The sequence below is a fragment of the Ips typographus genome, linkage group LG6 (genome assembly GCF_016097725.1).
Source record: "Ips typographus isolate SLU linkage group LG6, UJ_Ityp_2.0, whole genome shotgun sequence".
Classification (NCBI taxonomy): Eukaryota; Metazoa; Arthropoda; class Insecta; order Coleoptera; family Curculionidae; genus Ips; species Ips typographus.
Genome location: NC_138427.1, coordinates 2600756 through 2615243, shown reverse-complemented (window position 1 = coordinate 2615243; position 14488 = coordinate 2600756). Strand labels below are relative to the sequence as shown.

The window sequence follows — 14488 nt, the reverse complement described above, 5'->3', positions numbered from 1 at the left end:
ACTAAGCAAACTTAAAAATACATTGGTGGAATCAACTATTAGTAATTTTACATCAAACTTCTTGGAACGTTTGAAACGTTTGAGAACAAACTGGCTTAAAATTCATTACATAGGTGACAGAAAAGCTGAGTGGATATATTACCAACGATACTTAATGGATTCCTGAACGAAAATCCGGAAAACCGAAAACGATAAAAGACTGACGAAATTACCAAACTTCGGACCATTCCCTGGCGTATTCAATATTGAAAGCAGGAGTTTCCGCCTGTTGGAAACTTTCTCGCAGAATAACGTTCGAAACTGATTTTTATTAATTAAATTTTAATTAGGCTGCAGGTAATTTTGTTAAGTAAGTGTACGTTTTACCCATCAGTTGGTTCAACTTTTGCCCGCCAAGGGTCATACATTATAAAACGATACCCTTATTATTTATAGCAGTTGATAGGGATTAACTTTTGATTAGTCCGCAAAATTTTCCCTTGACTGGATTTCCATTATATTTTCATATGGATTTCACTTAGGTATTCCGGAAACGGATTTTATACGTTTTGGCTTTTCACAATTACTAATGATTACTGAGAATTCCAACTTATACAAAAATCAAATAGGAAGTGATGAGCGATCGGCCTAATTGCAAAAGTTTGGAGGATTCAAAAGGAGCCTCCAAGTGCTCAAGAAACAATTAAGTATATCTCCTTCCGAAACTTGGGTTTAAAACTAGAAACGGGACTTTTAGAGGTTTTAGAACTTCGACGCCCTTAGAGAATTTTAAATAGTTCAACGTTACGTTAGAATCAATTTAGGCATCTAAAACTAAATTTAGTAATCGATCTTTAATTACGGGATTGGATGGAAACCCGCCTGTAGGTGATAATTTCTCCATCTAATTGGAAAACCTGGTTAAATGTAGAAATTTTATTGAATTGAATTTCAAATGTTAGTTACAACGCCACATTATAGACTTGCATGTAATAAAATTCTGGAGTTTTTGGCTTTAAATTAATGTTATATAAAACATTAATTATTTGCGTTAATTGGTTCACATTTTGCCAACATAAATATAAATAAATTACTCATAATGCAAAATAAATCAGTATTTCGATTCGTAAATATAGACCATTTCGTAAATCATGTTTCCTAATTACTAGAACCGGCAACAAATGTTGGACATTTAATTTATTCTTAATGCGAAATTATAGCGTTACAAATTGGAATATCAGATGTAATGCATGCAAAAAAATTTCATTAAATTAACTCACCTTTTATTTCTGAAGCTAAATTTTGATGGTTCACAATTTAAACGTAAAAATGTGAAACTAATGTAACATATTTCTTGTTTTAATTCCAGGCAAAAACAATTTATAAGACTCTATTAAATTGTTAGTATTAAGTGCATTTTTGAGTTGCAATATTCTCAGATGTAACAGAAGAACTGTCTGTTTCTTTGCAGTTGAAAACTGAAATTTGTAAATCAAAATGTCACATTCCCAAAAGACTGTAATCCAATATATCAACCGCAAGAACTTGGACACTTGCATGCACTGGATCAATAACGACCAGGTAAACAAAGCGTTATTTCCTCAGGGATTTCCCGACTAAAAAAAGAGGCAATGTATTAGCAGGGTAACAAAGAGCAGGTGTGCACAAGTTTTCCGTTATTTTTGCTACAAAGATGGACTACCACACGTCCCACCTAGTTCAATTTTGCCAAGATTAATGGACAAGATTAATACGAAGACATTTTTCTTTTAAGGGGCTGTTTTTAGTGTCAGGACACAGTAATTATTCACTAAGGTTTCTTGCCGTAGCTTTCGTAATTATTGGAAACGAATAACAGGAAACTGTTTCGCACAAAACGCCCGATCGGAGGTCCTTCAAATGAAACTTTCCGCATTACTTCGGGAGCAATAGTTATAGAGCAACTAAATCGACTGAACCAGTTCTAAAGTTTCGCCCAACCGAACCCTTATAATTCGATTACCGCCTTCAACTACTAATATAGTTTTACGATGATACCTCACGTTTTCGGAAGTAAATAATACTACTTAATTTGTTGTTTATGTTGAAGGTTAGTCGCTTTCAAGTTATTTGTTGTTACCGCTAGTAACCAGAGTTTATTAACTTTTGTCTAATTTTTTTTTTTTGAGTAACCAATGTGTCATTTAAACATGTGATGACACTACAAAAATATGAGAGCCAGAGTTTTTGACTCTAAACTACTAGAGAAGTTGAATAATATCAGAATTAATAAACAAAACATATTTAAAACAAATGAATTATTAAACTGATGAGGGCTGCGAGTTTTACACTAATTAATGTTTATTAATACTGAAAATTTGGATTCAAAATTTGTTGTAATCCTAAAATATCGTATTGAATTGTCATCCTATTTTGACTCTAAATCTCACCATGAAAACATAAAAAAACCGGTAATACAGTAAAATACACTGTGATATAAAATCTTAAAGCTGAAATGATTAACCACCTTCGAGGGGAGTTTAAAAAAAGATTTGCACCCTTAAAGCAAAACATAACAGAGACAAACGATGGACAAAATTTATAATGGCCCACCATGAACACCGCGAAGTATTTCTTATGTAATAAAATTCAATTTGTCAGCAAAGAAGGTGATATAGGAAAAAAAAGGAAAGAACGTTTAAGGCACCTAAATAAAATGGCCCCGGGGGAGCCTGACAAAGGTAAGTAAAAAAATCTTCGCCAAGAGACCCTCACGCAGTATATTTGAAACCAGAATAACGATTGGAATTTTATATGCAAACAAAAAAGTATACGCAAATCCCAAGAGGCCCGAACAGAATTGGAAATCAGACGGGACTGGGCGTTCTGAGGTTCGCATAAGAATTGCAAATGCACTATAAATTTTCTAGGTGTCGAGATTAAAGAGAAATACTTCTTAAGCCACGCTAATTTCCTAATTTTTTGCTAGAAAGCTTAAAAGAAGAAAAAGATCAGTGACATAAACTAGAGAATCATAATAAACCAGCAAAAGTGATCCTACATTTTAAATCTTGGAAATAAATAAAAGGATTTGTCTGACAAAACTAATTCCACTTCGTCTAGTAGGAAAAAGCACTGCAATATAATATATTGCTGTGAAGATAATGACCTTTACTGCGAAAATCCTGCAAAACAACTACATCCACCCTAATGAAGACAAATGAAGTTAACGTCTAGCGAGCAACAACTTAATTCCTTTTAACGGCTAGGCAAACAGAAACGGCGAAAAAAGAATACACTTTGGAAAACTTAAAATTTCCAACAATAACACTCGAATATCAGCACTCTTGTACACCCCAAACATACCGAGCAATTTATGGGTTGTAAGGCACAAAGAGGAATTTCGACGGGAAACCTTTCCTGCAGCGAAAAGGGTCACATATCATCAGTTCAAGAGATCGAGTGCTAAGTATCCGCACAAAAAGGGACAATTTTAAAAAAGGTCTCTTGTATATTTCCATACAAAAGTTGATCGATAAAATGTTTTACTTCGTTATTTCTGGAAACCACAAAGCTCTGAATATTTTATTTACTTTTATCCGAAAAACTAATTGGAGAGTAAATCTTAAAGAAATAATAATGGTTTTACAGATCTGGGGTCACAACTATTTGCAACGTCTATTGAATAATTTATTTTGTAGGTCAGCGGCAGTCTTGACTTATTAATTTCCCTAAATTTCAGAAGGTGAATATTCCGTCTTCTCAATTTGTATTCCCTCTATTTCCACCAGGACCATTTTCCTTAATAGTTAAAACGCTTTACGAATTTATCGCCAATGCTGAGTGATAGGGTGACCCAGTTCATGTCTTTAAATCCTTAATGAAGTTGAAATACGTTAAATCATACTTTTTCACTGTCAAATCATACAACAACACGGTTTTCTATACCTAGAGAGTATTAAAAAAAATTATTCATATATTCTCTACCATATATTTTTATTCCTCATTTTTCCATTATACGAAATCCCCCTGGATTTACGTGGAGGAAGTCGAGTTCCTTATTTTTTATTTATATGCAAATCAGAACGCGGTCTAGTAATTACCTATCTTTTTTTACGATATGGAAAGCACTGGGTAATCAGCATTTCATTTTTGGCTTGCGATCCAATTACGCTTGTATATGGATAAAATTTCAGGTGGAAACTCGAAGATGCACCCAATGTTGGGTAGTCTGATTATAGCCTGTTAAATACATTAATTCGAGAGAATAATGTTATTGCCTGCACTATTGTACGGCTCCATCCTATAAGGATATTACTCCATTAATGGCAAATTGCTCTAATTGGTGTTATAAGATATACATGTATGATCTATAATTCCTATTCAGTAATTTGGGGTTTCAGTTTAAATACATTGTGGCTCGTAATGGTACAATTTATGCTTGATAATACAATTTAGAAGAAATATTTAGTTGAGGTCGAACTAACATTTTCCACTGCTTCGATTCCACGAAACTAGAATTTTTCGTTAAAATAGCAAAATAAATTTGAACTTTTACGACCGAATTAACCATGTTTTCCAGTTTTCCAGACCGCCAAAGCATTTTTCCCCGCAGCAGCTTTCAATTGTTTGCGTGTTAGGAGACAATAAACAGTCCACAAACATGTTGCCAAATGGACACTTGCGGCCAGAATTGGCCCTTTATTAAATTTATCGCACGTTTAAAAGGTAACGATGACTTAATTCTTCTGTTATCTTCTCGTATCTACCTTTTAGTCAGTTGGCGGTTTCTAATGCAAATGTTCCACATTATGCATATCTGAAATGATCGTAGAAACAGAACTTGGTTACATTTGGAACTGTTCTCGAGCAAGTAGTACAAGCTTAATAATAGTTGCAGTGTCTGTTGCCGGCGCATAAGCAATATTCTAAAATGTATAGTAATATCGTATTAATATTTATGCCGGGCAAAGTTAAATTGAGTTTCAGATCACACGAACTGCGAGGAGAAATGAAATTTCCTAGAGCAAATAAGCGAATGAACCATGCAACAGTTACATTATAAAGTCGACCAACTTTTAAAGAAATCTTTGTTGGAACTGACACAATACATTATGAATTCATACCATAATTTACGTAAACTCGGTCGGGAAAAATTTAGAATTATAGTATATTTGTCTTTTTAAACAAACGAGCTACTTCAAAGTCGTGATAAACATGCGGCCCGAAAATACAAATGTTCGTCGTTTGCCTGCTGCTTTGAAATATGTGAAATATTTAGTAGAATTCATATTTCTTACAAAGGTGGAGCGGTTGCCAGGTTTAGACAGCTACGTTAAGGAGAAAATAATGGAGGTTTACTTTCCTGTTGTGGCGGTAATATTGCTGAAACGTCATATTTTTAGACGCGGCACAGAAAGGCAAGATTCAAATTTTGTGGCAAAAATGTTTATTACTAAAATTCAACTAAATTAAAAGTTTTATATTAGAAATAATATTTGATTTATAAAATTTTACGTAGTTATACAAGTACAACTGTTGTTCGAAATTATAATTATTATTTCAGCAACTTTGAAATGTTTAGATAAGTATTAATGAAAATCGTTGGCTGATGACTAGCTTGAATACAGGGTGGTCCACTTTTAAATGTCGATAATTCACCATCAAAAGTTGACAAGCATTATGTAATTTTTCTGAAAAACGCTTTCTAAGGAAGGTACAGTCTTCCAAATTTCAGTTTTCTTGCAATAACTGTCAGATCGTTTGAGCAATTTTGATCAAATTTACCATTTAAAATAACCATTTAAAAGCCAATCAATTTTATCATTCTTGCTGGAAAATTTTAGCACTAAAACTGTCAATTTATATAACAATCAATTTCATAATTTTTACTGTCGAATTTTAGAGCTAAAACTGTTAGTTTTATAATTTAAAATATTAATAACTTTGAGAACTAAGCCGGTCAATTTAATCATTCTTGCTGGCAAATTTTAGCACTAAAACTGTCAATTTTATTATTATTACTGGCAAATCCGAACACTATGACAATCAATTTCATAATTTAACTTTGAACCTGAATTTTATCAATTTCATCATTTGAAATGATAACTTTGAGTACTAAGCCAGTCAATTTTATCACTCTTATTGGCAAATATGAACATTATAATAATGAATTTAGTAATTTTTATTGTAGAATTTTAGTACTAGAACTGTCAATTTCATACTTTAAAGTATAAAGGTTTGAACCTGAATTTTAGCAATTTCATCATTTTAAATGACAACTCTGAATACTAAGCCAGACAATTTCAATCATTCTTAGGACAGGTACTTTTACCTCCGGATACATTTTTTCTTAAGATAATTTCTATAGACATGACAGAATTGACCAAAGTAGCGTCTGATTTCACCGTTTCTATAGAAATAATCTTGGGAATAAAGTTATTCAAAACTAAAAGCACTAGCCCTTACTGGCATATTGTATCACTAAAAAAGTCAGTTTTACTGCAAAATTTGAGCACAAAAACGCTAAATTTAATATTTTTTTATTACCAAAGATTAAGAGAACTCCCTGTATATTTTTTTTCTGTTATCAGAGATACTTCAACATTTATGAATTTATTTATTTTATTATATTTAGATACTTCAATATTTATATGAATGTTATATACCAAATTTTAATAGTCTGCGATTTATGTATATTTTTTTAACTTTTATCTTCGGTTTTTGTTATCTTAACTAAACTAAAATCTGAACATTGCTTTTAACATATATTGATCTTGTAGTAAGAATAAACATTTTAAATTGTTGTAAGTGACATACAAAATCAATTATAGATTTCTCTAAAAAATTAGAAAATAACTAATTAAAAAAATTAAAAAATTGAAAAAGCAAAGAATCATAAATAACGATGAAGTGAACCCTTTATTCCCATACTCGTGGGGTTAAAAAAAATGTTTTGAAAGACTTACTATTTAAGGTTTTTCAAAAACAAAACGAGTTCCTAGAAAGCGCAAGTCTCATTCAAACTAAAAACTGAAAAACAGGCATGACAACTAATAAATTTTTAAAATTTATTTCCTGCTATTGCTGAAATTCTTCTGTTATAAATTTATCTAAATTTATAGTATAAAAACTTTATATTTCTTTGTTCTTGCTCGAAAACGACGTGTCAAAAAGCATACCGAGCAGGGTTATAATAATGAAATCGATGGAGATTGCGTCGGTTAAAAGCAATCTTAGAACTACACGACATACATAAAGAGAAATTTATTGGACTGGCTGAAACTGAATTCGAAAAGTTCGACGATAAATCAAAAACGTCTTCGCTGATGTTGGGAACTTTGCAGTTAAGTAAGTGTTACTTATTTCTTTGTAAAATCTTACTAAAATTAGGTTGATGACTTTATTGTTCGTGGTGCACAGTTTCCGAGGGGAACTTTCCGATGCTTTGTCTTTAAAATAAAAGTTATTGTTAAGGAAGAGATTCTTTAGTGGCTGTTTTTGTCGTGAAATTTTAATTTATGATCTGTAGTGAAAAAGTTAATTATTGTTTTACAGAATTGAGAAGCAAACAACAAATGTTGTCATAGAAATCCTAAATTAATTTCTTGGCTGAAAAGATCTTTTAATAAACTTTAAACGCCTTGAATTATTTATTGTAAAAACTTCATTATAGGGGAACGCGCCAAATTATTCCGCATAAAGTTTTGAACTTGTTCGGTCTCGAGGGATGGAAAAGTTTACGACTTACAACTACAATTCCTTCAAAAATGATAAATTCTAACTTGTTGCTCGGGGTTCCTCAAGAAATTGCAACTTTTCTTTAAAGCGCAGAGTTGTTATTTCGGTGGTAAAGTTTATTACGATACATTCAGAAATATTCAGCCTCGAAAGTAATAAATTAGGCTAGATCCCTTTCTGCAAGTTAAGCTCTGGAACAAAAATTGATATTAAACTAGCCCCGCAAAAGTATCGGTGTTAAACAAAGTTTTTAATGCTCGCAACGAACATAAATTTTAAAATTTTAACAGTAAAAACTCCAGGCAATAGATGTTGATTTATCGTCGAACTTTGAAGGGAAACTCCCTTTTTATTCGCCTCAATAAATTTCTGTTTATATGTGTTGCAAAGTCTTCAAATCGCTTCACTCTGGCTGGCTATCTTTTAAATTACTTTATTATACCGCTTTTCTATTCCTGTTTTAGACGATTCATTTTCCTGCGAGATGCCTCTATTCTCCTTTCCTGATGACCTATTTAAGTCATCTGATAAATAACATATGCCGCTATTATTCAGTTTATGCGGGGACGTTTATTCTTCCAAAACCGTTAAACGTAATTTAAACCAAAACTGGTTTTCATCGCCATCAATTTGTATTTATAGCCTAGTGGTAGTAAAACAATTTTCGTTGGGTTGCCAAAATTAAAACATAACGGTTATCCGCCAGTGCGACCCACGCTCAAACAATATTGTTTTATGTACATTTTCCTAGTTTTAAAACAATCAAAACACACTTGGGCAAAATTGAACCGAACAACGTTCCAGACGCTCTCAACAATAAAATCCCGCAGTGGAATTTAGACCAAACCACCTTTTGTCTGTTGAGGCTGAATCCCAGGCCTGTTGAGACAGATTAGAATCGATTTCCATGTGGAACGACTGTGATTTTAGGAGAATGCCTGAAACTCAGATTATCGACTCAGGAATTCATAGTAATTACTTAACGTTCGATAACAACGAACCAAGTTAATTGGATTTTCTTGTTTTATTAAACATTTAATATGATATAAAAATAATCCAAGATGCAGCAGTCTTTTTTGTCAAATGATTATTTGTTGCAAATGGAAATAATATCACGTGGTCTAATGAATAGATGGAAAATTATCAGGAGAATTTAAGTGAAGAAAAGGCTCACAAGTTTAGTGCACAACAAAAGTTTGCAAAAAATTATTTAAACTTGGAACTTTTAATGGAATTTGTAGAAAACACTTAAACAGTTTAATAGTCTGCCTAAAATATAAAAGTCTGCCTAAAAAGTAGAACTTTGAACCTCTCTAACCACATTCTGACTAGACCACCTTATCACAAGTGTCAAAACTTTGGTTATAGACGTATAAATTTGAATCTTGTCTAATTGGTAGCAGACTGTTGATACAAGTAACACTTTATAGCTCTATATGACAGCTATGTGAACTAAAATTTGATAATACGTCACAGTCAAATCTTCAACCATCAACCTGTAAAATGCACTTTTGTAGCGTAAATAAGTTATACCAAAATAGCTCACACTTTATAGTTCTATGAGCCGGCTTTTGACAGTTGCAGTCTATGTGACGGCTGTCAAATAATTTCAAATAAAATACCAAGTCACATTGTCTGTCAAAACTTTCATTATAAACGTATAAAGTAGCTTAATTTGAATTTTGTCCAAGTGAAAGCAAAATATCAATCCAGGCAGCACTTTATAGCTCTATGAGAGGGGTTTTGACAGATGCAATAAATGTGATAGCTGATTACGAATTACGACTGTCAAAACCTTCATTATAGACGTATAAAGTAGCTAAAGTTGTTGCTCTAAGCAGCAATTTTCATAAACGAATTTTTCTGTTAAGCTGAGACTGGAAATTTGTACAAAAAATCAAGGAAAGCTTAACTAAAAAATTATTTTCCTAAATTATACTACAAATCAGGATAATTAACATTACTAAATAATAAAGTGTATATCATAAAACTTTAAATTGTGTAATCGGTCAGGTCAAAACGTTTTCCATAATGAATGCAATAAATCCAATATGAACCCAATTAATCAACATAACCCCAATAATATAATCTAAATAAATAGGTGTAGTTTGTAAAATTATTAGTCTCACTGCTGATAGAGTCTGAGATAAACTGAATGCCGCAATGAGAGCTATCACGGACCAATTAGTTACATTGAGATTATGACCGTGACTAATGCCCAAACTGTTCAGATTAGCTGGTTATGAATTACCTGATATTGAACTCAAATTAATCCAGAATTATCTGGTACGTCATGCACCCGACCTAATATTTTACTGTGTTCCGGTGTGTTTATTTTAACGCAAATTCGTAGTTGTTTTAATAATGTACTTTTGGATCAAATGACTAGCTGAATTGTTCCACAGCGACGCACTAAATTTTGATACGTTGTTTGTTTGAAGAGTTAATTAAAACTCATGTGCAACCGTTAGTTTGATCCGACATTAGTAATCTAATTTTTATCTTTTCAGCTTCCGGTAGCCATAAAAATTTTGAAAGCGCAAACAAATCGGAAATTGGTTCTGTAGCACACGTTGGAATAATTGCAAAATTTAATTTGAAATTTATTGTTTTACCTTAACATTGCATGCCAGTTTGAATGCGAATCGTAATAGATTTCATCGGTGACCTGCGTGCATATTTATATATTTTTTTATTCTCTTTGTTCAGTGTGTAATTGAAATAAATGTAAACGCAGAGTTGGTATTGCAAAATGAAAATCAAGGTAAAAAGGAAAGCTAAAGTAGATTATCTGTTAATGTAGCGAATTCTTCGTTAAAATTCGTGACTAAGTTCTATAAAGTTTAATTAACATAAAAGCTATTCAAGCGATATTAAAAATGCTGCTTTCCATTGGAATAACGGGGTAAATTTTTTTTGATCATCCATGACATGAATATGTATTTGCTTTGAGAACAAAAAAAAGGTTTACTTTAAGTGAAACACGTAGCTATAATTCCAGAAATACTATCAAGATTGTTAAAGATTTATCGGGGACGATTGATGATGGTTAAAAGATACCGCCAGGAAAGTGGGAAAATATAGCCCCATTATTGCAGCCCAGTCAATTGAACGACAAAATGGGCATTGGTAGTGCGATAAGAACTTTGTGAGCTTCTAGAGGGTTTAAAAGAAAAATAGTATTGATTTAATTGAATCAGTGTACAAAATGTGTGGTAATCCTTAGTGAGCATAAATTATGTGATTGATCAATTTTTAGTATAAACAACTTTATTGTGACAAACAGAAAATAATACCAATTGACAACAAACTGCTTTGAGATCACATACCAAAACACAAAACTGTGTATACGCTTTGAAGCAGAAAATTTACTGATATTGGAAAACGGGAATATAACGTGCCCTTAATTCAGAATTTCCTTTCAGCAGTGCAAGGTTACAATATGAAAATAGCGAGCAAAATATTGTCTCAAGCCTTGTTTCCCTACTTTAAAAGCATTATTGGAGCGGAAGCTAAGGCAAACAATGACTTTGTTAGCTCACTTTATAAGGATGCGCCTATTGATGCTTTCGCCGTTTTGTGCCAGTGGTTTATTAAACATTCTGACTTGCGTTTTTAATTAAAATCTTCTTTTTTATTTACCTAATCCGGTTTAACTGAATCATCTATTCATGCATGCGGGTAATCGGCAAACAGGTGGATTATGTTACCGTCATTCATGCGACCTAACGCTCAATTGCTCCCCGAGGGTCCGTAATCCAATTTTGAAATGATTGTGTTATGGAAATTCTGTTATACCTAGTGCCCGACGCTTAGTTTTATAGCTAACTCCTTCAAAATAATGCGCAATGTAATTTTTATAGAAAAATTGGATATTCCTGTCATTTCCTGGTAAAATTTAAATTGGAAAAGTTTCTGTCAGAAAATATTTCTACGCTGATATCAGCAATTAAATTTGAGTCACTATTCCCGACAAAGCAGAAGCGGTAAGTTTTTGTGTTTTATAATTTATAGCAAGATAAAACGAACCTTTGCCGTATCCGGAGGCAAAATATTTCACATGTCAGCTGAGCTGCCCACATTCTAATTCTAGTTGAGTTCCACCCTCTGATAGTAAATGTTTTTGTGTATTTTCCTACGGAAAGAACTTTTCCAATTTATTTGCTCCTTGAAAAATTCATTTTGTTCAGATATAGGAAATGGAAAATGGGTTGTTAATAATTTTTAAGATTTCCTCTTCGTTGCTCGTCCGATAAATTATTAACAGTGGAAAGTATTGCAAAATGTATGGTGGGCATTCATTTATTGGAACGGTTGAAGGGTTCTGAACCGTGAAATATATAATAAATGTCTTCAAGTGCCGATATGAAGTTGCAACGACCAACATTTTATCGAACTTATTAATATCCCCTGGACGGCATCGATAAATCAATCCGTTCGAAAGGATAAAATATTGCAAAAATATGCATGAAACTTTATGATTTATCATCTAATCGGTATCACATTTGGAATGACCCCTGGTTTTGTTTCCATAAATATTCAAATGAGGAAAATTATTTTTAAATAGCCCAGAGAAGGTTTTTTGTTTGAAAAAAGAGCCTTGAATTTTTTATTATCAACAATAATTTTGACTCTTTGAGGGGAAAAAAATCAATTTTTATATAGGTACTTGGAACGTAACACCGATTCAACTATTCTATATTTTTTGATTGTTTTCAGCTGCAAAATCAAGTCACGTCAATACACGCTGTTATATGCAATAATAATTAATTTAAAATCCCGCTCACTGCAGAGCGAAATGCTGTTGTTGTTCAATTTAGCAGTAAAATTGAGAGCGCAAATTCAAATTGCTCGGAGCTGTCCTTGTCAGTGCATGTTCTAGTCAGGACTGGGAAAATGCATCAAATATCTCTTAATTTAACTGGTGGAAAAATATAGCGGAAAATGTAATACAACCCAATTACGCCCTGGAGCGTCCCCTGACAAGGGAGAACAACCGGCTTATGGAAATAATATGCATTGTGTGTAAAAAGAAGAAAGTCAAAACTTGAGTGAGGTATATGGTATTTTAAGTAAGAGCAAAATTAAGACGTGGCAAAATAGTATATTATACAACGAGCATGTAATTTTTTTGCTCAAAAATCCGTAAAATATTTGCAAAAATCGCACTTTAAAATTTTCAATTTTTCAAAATAATTGAAAGAATGGGTGGTTTTTTAACTGCTTTTTGAGACTCAGTATCTCGGTAAAATGAAGAGGTAGAGAGGCGAGTTTTGACTGATTTTGTAGTATTTTTGATCCCTTTTCTAATGGCGATTTAGAGAAATTGATTAGAGTTCAAATAGAAAAACTACAACCATTCAAAAATTGAAAAAACTACATTTTTGGTCTAATAAGTGCAAATTTGGAAATTTTTTATTTTGCTCTCTAAGGGTTCCACTGCACAGCAAAAGGTATATTTATACCAAAGGACCTTAAATTAGGTGAAATGACCACTTTGAAAAAAACCTTTGAAAAATTTGTTTGTCAAACCTTGTCAAAATTTTCAATTTTTGTTTGCTCTAAAAGAGTTCCAATGCACAGCAAAGTGCATATTTATACCAAAGGACCTTAAATTAGGTAAATTAAGCACAAAAAAGCAGTTAAAAAATGTATATCTTTCAAAAAAATGTATAAAATAGCAAGAATGTCAATTTTTAATTCTGTTAAATTTTCAGTACACAAAAACAAGTTAATTACCACAAATTAGATAAAACGAGTTTACTTTATCTGACATTTTGAGTCACGATAACCGATGAACTGTAAGCGAATGTTAATCTGCTTAAACCCTTTTTAAGGCATTTTGCCCTTGTCGCTGTTATTTATCTGATTCAGAATCCATTTATTATGGAAATTATTTCGTTACCCTAAGTTTATTAGGGTTATATGTTCGTCTAGTAAATGATAAAATAATCGTATCAAAAAGAAATTATTATTAAAGCAAACTTTGATGCAATTACTGTCTCAATAGCTGCAGGTTTAGAATAACTGTGGTTAGTCGTGTTAGCGTTCAACACGCTCGACTCATCATCAGTATCACTTAGTAAATTACATGAAATTTGCTTTAGTGTCGTGCCGTGCATATCATTAATGGATTCTAGTGCTTTTAGTGCAGTTCAGTGTGTACCCTTTATTTCCTCCACGGATTATTTTGCCGGTTAATGGGTTCAGCATTCCGACTATACTATCTTATCTTCATCAGCTCTTATGCACGCGACAATTTCGATCTAATTCGGTTGGATGGCTTTTTGGTTGTTTACCCTGCGTATTTACGTTGTTAATTTAGTTTGCTTTGCACTCGCTCAACACCTACAATTCAAGTTTGTCCTTTTTGTCATAGTACTACAATTCCAGTTTGAGGAAACCTCGGATTGCATAATTTTATCTGCAGAGTTTTTATGTCCAGCATGTAGGTCAAACTAATTTCAAACTTTGTTTTAAATCTCGCGAAAAAGGTAAAACTTTCATATTTCAAGAAAGAGCTGTAATAATACTGACACCGACCCTACATCCCAGTTTACCCACATCAATTTTCGAAACTACTAACCGTAATAACCAGATCGAAAATTGGTCCGTTGCCCCACAAGTCACAGAAGTTGCACCTGCATATTAATGGGACAAGATAAAGGCATTTGACGTGTATTTGGCTAATTGCATTGCTCAGGCCTTCGAGTCATGAAAACCAGTCAGATCTCAACCGCTTCCAAATTAATTCCTCGCATTCCTTAAGGCTGTTGCACATCTGAACGTG

The 14488-nt window shown here is 32.7% G+C and overlaps 1 protein-coding gene across 4 annotated transcripts in view; it reads right to left on the bottom strand.

The window, feature by feature from the left end:
- The window catches only part of LOC145730705 (furin-like protease 2), a 139199-nt gene that overhangs the window by 67101 nt on the left and 57610 nt on the right, over positions 1 to 14488 (bottom strand). The window lies entirely within an intron of this gene.